The sequence below is a fragment of the Humulus lupulus genome, chromosome 3 (genome assembly GCF_963169125.1).
Source record: "Humulus lupulus chromosome 3, drHumLupu1.1, whole genome shotgun sequence".
NCBI classification, from domain to species: domain Eukaryota; kingdom Viridiplantae; phylum Streptophyta; class Magnoliopsida; order Rosales; family Cannabaceae; genus Humulus; species Humulus lupulus.
Window position 1 is genome coordinate 189,948,589 of NC_084795.1, and position 5,791 is coordinate 189,954,379.

Consider the following 5,791-nt stretch of genomic DNA (forward strand, 5'->3'; position numbering starts at 1 on the left):
CTTCTAAGTTTTATGACCTGGTTATTTCCAGGAACTTAATTTGAAAACTTAGTTCGTGTTAACTTTTATCAATATCTCGTGCTCTTTAGGAAAAACAACGATCAATCGATTGAAGTTGACTTCTAAGTTTTATGACTTGGTTATTTCCAGGAACTTAATTTGAAAACTTAGTTCGTGTTAACTTTTATCAATATCTCATGCTCTTTAAGAAAAACAACGATCAATTGATTTAAGTTAACTTCTAAGTTTTATGACCTGGTTATTTCCAGGAACTTAATTTGAAAACTTAGTTCGTGTTAACTTTTATTAATATCTCGTGCACTTTAAGAAAAACAACGATCAATCGATTTAAGTTAACTTCTATGTTTGATGACCTGGTTATTTCTAGGAACTTAATTTGAAAACTTACTTCGTGTTAACATTTATCAATATCTCGTGCTCTTTAAGAAAAATGACGATCAATCGATTTAAGTTAACTTCTATGTTTTATGACCTGGTTATTTCCGGGAACTTAATTTGAAAAATTAGTTCGTGTTAACTTTAATCAATATCTCGTGCTCTTTAAGGAAAACAACGATCAATCGATTTAAGTTAACTTCTAAGTTTTATGACCTGGTTATTTCCAGGAACTTAATTTGAAAACTTAGTTCGTGTTAACTTTTATCAATATCTCGTGCTCTTTAGGAAAAACAACGATCAATTGATTTAAGTTAACTTCTAAGTTTTATGACCTGGTTATTTCCAGGAACTTAATTTGAAAACTTAGTTCGTGTTAACTTTTATTAATATCTCGTGCACTTTAAGAAAAACAACGATCAATCGATTTAAGTTAACTTCTATGTTTGATGACCTGGTTATTTCTAGGAACTTAATTTGAAAACTTACTTCGTGTTAACATTTATCAATTTCTCGTGCTCTTTAAGAAAAATGACGATCAATCGATTTAAGTTAACTTCTATGTTTTATGACCTGGTTATTTCCGGGAACTTAATTTGAAAAATTAGTTCGTGTTAACTTTAATCAATATCTCGTGCTCTTTAAGGAAAACAACGATCAATCGATTTAAGTTAACTTCTAAGTTTTATGACCTGGTTATTTCCAGGAACTTAATTTGAAAAATTAGTTCGTGTTAACTATTATCAATATCTCGTGCCCTTTAAGAAAAACAACGATCAATCGATTGAAGTTAACTTCTAAGTTTTATGACCTGGTTATTACCAGGAACTTAATTTGAAAACTTAGTTCGTGTTAACTTTTATCAATATCTCGTGCTCTTTAAGAAAAACAACGATCAATCGATTTAAGTTAACTTCTATGTTTTTTGACCTGGTTATTTCTAGGAACTTAATTTGAAAACTTACTTCGTGTTAACTTTTATCAATATCTCGTGCTCTTTAAGAAAAACAACGATCAATCGATTTAAGTTGACTTCTAAGTTTTATGACTTGGTTATTTCCAGGAACTTAATTTGAAAACTTAGTTCGTGTTAACTTTTATCAATATCTCGTGCTCTTTAAGAAAAACAACGATCAATTGATTTAAGTTAACTTCTAAGTTTTATGACCTGGTTATTTCCAGGAACTTAATTTGAAAAATTAGTTCGTGTTAACTATTATCAATATCTCGTGCTCTTTAAGAAAAACAACGATCAATCGATTGTAGTTAACTTCTAAGTTTTATGACCTGGTTATTTCCAGGAACTTAATTTGAAAACTTAGTTCGTGTTAACTTTTATCAATATCTCGTGCTCTTTAGGAAAAACAACGATCAATTGATTTAAGTTAACTTCTAAGTTTTATGACCTGGTTATTTCCAGGAACTTAATTTGAAAACTTAGTTCGTGTTAACTTTTATTAATATCTCGTGCACCTTAAGAAAAACAACGATCAATCGATTTAAGTTAACTTCTATGTTTGATGACCTGGTTATTTCTAGGAACTTAATTTGAAAACTTACTTCGTGTTAACTTTTATCAATATCTCGAGCTCTTAAAGAAAAACAACGATCAATCGATTTAAGTTAACTTCTATGTTTGATGACCTGGTTATTTCTAGGAACTTAATTTGAAAACTTACTTCGTGTTAACATTTATCAATTTCTCGTGCTCTTTAAGAAAAATGACGATCAATCGATTTAAGTTAACTTCTATGTTTTATGACCTGGTTATTTCCGGGAACTTAATTTGAAAAATTAGTTCGTGTTAACTTTAATCAATATCTCGTGCTCTTTAAGGAAAACAACGATCAATCGATTTAAGTTAACTTCTAAGTTTTATGACCTGGTTATTTCCAGGAACTTAATTTGAAAACTTAGTTCGTGTTAACTTTTATCAATATCTCGTGCTCTTTAGGAAAAACAACGATCAATTGATTTAAGTTAACTTCTAAGTTTTATGACCTGGTTATTTCCAGGAACATAATTTGAAAACTTAGTTCGTGTTAACTTTTATCAATATCTCGTGCTCTTTAAGAAAAACAACGATCAATCGATTGAAGTTAACTTCTAAGTTTTATGACCTAGTTATTTCCAGGAACTTAATTTGAAAACTTAGTTCGTGTTAAATTTTATCAATATCTCGTGCTCTTTAAGAAAAACAACGATCAATCGATTTAAGTTAACTTCTATGTTTTATGACCTGGTTATTTCGAGGAACTTAATTTGAAAACTTACTTCGTGTTAACTTTTATCAATATCTCGAGCTCTTAAAGAAAAACAACGATCAATCGATTTAAGTTAACTTCTAAGTTTTATGACCTGGTTATTTCCAGGAACATAATTTGAAAACTTAGTTCGTGTTAACTTTTATCAATATCTCGTGCTCTTTAAGAAAAACAACGATCAATCGATTTAAGTTGACTTCTAAGTTTTATGACTTGGTTATTTCCAGGAACTTAATTTGAAAACTTAGTTCGTGTTAAATTTTATCAATATCTCGTGCTCTTTAAGAAAAACAACGATCAATAGATTAAAGTTAACTTCTATGTTTTATGACCTGGTTATTTCTAGGAACTTAATTTGAAAACTTACTTCGTGTTAACTTTTATCAATATCTCGTGCTCTATAAGAAAAACAACGATCAATCGGTTGAAGTTAACTTCTAAGTTTTATGACCTGGTTATTACCAGGAACTTAATTTGAAAACTTAGTTCGTGTTAACTTTTATCAATATCTCGTGCTCTTTAAGAAAAACAACGATCAATCGATTTAAGTTAACTTCTAAGTTTTATGACCTGGTTATTTCCAGGAACTTAATTTGAAAACTTAGTTCGTGTTAACTTTTATCAATATCTCGTGCTCTTTAGGAAAAACAACGATCAATCGATTGAAGTTGACTTCTAAGTTTTATGACTTGGTTATTTCCAGGAACTTAATTTGAAAACTTAGTTCGTGTTAACTTTTATCAATATCTCATGCTCTTTAAGAAAAACAACGATCAATTGATTTAAGTTAACTTCTAAGTTTTATGACCTGGTTATTTCCAGGAACTTAATTTGAAAACTTAGTTCGTGTTAACTTTTATTAATATCTCGTGCACTTTAAGAAAAACAACGATCAATCGATTTAAGTTAACTTCTATGTTTGATGACCTGGTTATTTCTAGGAACTTAATTTGAAAACTTACTTCGTGTTAACATTTATCAATATCTCGTGCTCTTTAAGAAAAATGACGATCAATCGATTTAAGTTAACTTCTATGTTTTATGACCTGGTTATTTCCGGGAACTTAATTTGAAAAATTAGTTCGTGTTAACTTTAATCAATATCTCGTGCTCTTTAAGGAAAACAACGATCAATCGATTTAAGTTAACTTCTAAGTTTTATGACCTGGTTATTTCCAGGAACTTAATTTGAAAACTTAGTTCGTGTTAACTTTTATCAATATCTCGTGCTCTTTAGGAAAAACAACGATCAATTGATTTAAGTTAACTTCTAAGTTTTATGACCTGGTTATTTCCAGGAACTTAATTTGAAAACTTAGTTCGTGTTAACTTTTATTAATATCTCGTGCACTTTAAGAAAAACAACGATCAATCGATTTAAGTTAACTTCTATGTTTGATGACCTGGTTATTTCTAGGAACTTAATTTGAAAACTTACTTCGTGTTAACATTTATCAATTTCTCGTGCTCTTTAAGAAAAATGACGATCAATCGATTTAAGTTAACTTCTATGTTTTATGACCTGGTTATTTCCGGGAACTTAATTTGAAAAATTAGTTCGTGTTAACTTTAATCAATATCTCGTGCTCTTTAAGGAAAACAACGATCAATCGATTTAAGTTAACTTCTAAGTTTTATGACCTGGTTATTTCCAGGAACTTAATTTGAAAAATTAGTTCGTGTTAACTATTATCAATATCTCGTGCCCTTTAAGAAAAACAACGATCAATCGATTGAAGTTAACTTCTAAGTTTTATGACCTGGTTATTACCAGGAACTTAATTTGAAAACTTAGTTCGTGTTAACTTTTATCAATATCTCGTGCTCTTTAAGAAAAACAACGATCAATCGATTTAAGTTAACTTCTATGTTTTTTGACCTGGTTATTTCTAGGAACTTAATTTGAAAACTTACTTCGTGTTAACTTTTATCAATATCTCGTGCTCTTTAAGAAAAACAACGATCAATCGATTTAAGTTGACTTCTAAGTTTTATGACTTGGTTATTTCCAGGAACTTAATTTGAAAACTTAGTTCGTGTTAACTTTTATCAATATCTCGTGCTCTTTAAGAAAAACAACGATCAATTGATTTAAGTTAACTTCTAAGTTTTATGACCTGGTTATTTCCAGGAACTTAATTTGAAAAATTAGTTCGTGTTAACTATTATCAATATCTCGTGCTCTTTAAGAAAAACAACGATCAATCGATTGTAGTTAACTTCTAAGTTTTATGACCTGGTTATTTCCAGGAACTTAATTTGAAAACTTAGTTCGTGTTAACTTTTATCAATATCTCGTGCTCTTTAGGAAAAACAACGATCAATTGATTTAAGTTAACTTCTAAGTTTTATGACCTGGTTATTTCCAGGAACTTAATTTGAAAACTTAGTTCGTGTTAACTTTTATTAATATCTCGTGCACCTTAAGAAAAACAACGATCAATCGATTTAAGTTAACTTCTATGTTTGATGACCTGGTTATTTCTAGGAACTTAATTTGAAAACTTACTTCGTGTTAACTTTTATCAATATCTCGAGCTCTTAAAGAAAAACAACGATCAATCGATTTAAGTTAACTTCTATGTTTGATGACCTGGTTATTTCTAGGAACTTAATTTGAAAACTTACTTCGTGTTAACATTTATCAATTTCTCGTGCTCTTTAAGAAAAATGACGATCAATCGATTTAAGTTAACTTCTATGTTTTATGACCTGGTTATTTCCGGGAACTTAATTTGAAAAATTAGTTCGTGTTAACTTTAATCAATATCTCGTGCTCTTTAAGGAAAACAACGATCAATCGATTTAAGTTAACTTCTAAGTTTTATGACCTGGTTATTTCCAGGAACTTAATTTGAAAACTTAGTTCGTGTTAACTTTTATCAATATCTCGTGCTCTTTAGGAAAAACAACGATCAATTGATTTAAGTTAACTTCTAAGTTTTATGACCTGGTTATTTCCAGGAACATAATTTGAAAACTTAGTTCGTGTTAACTTTTATCAATATCTCGTGCTCTTTAAGAAAAACAACGATCAATCGATTGAAGTTAACTTCTAAGTTTTATGACCTAGTTATTTCCAGGAACTTAATTTGAAAACTTAGTTCGTGTTAAATTTTATCAATATCTCG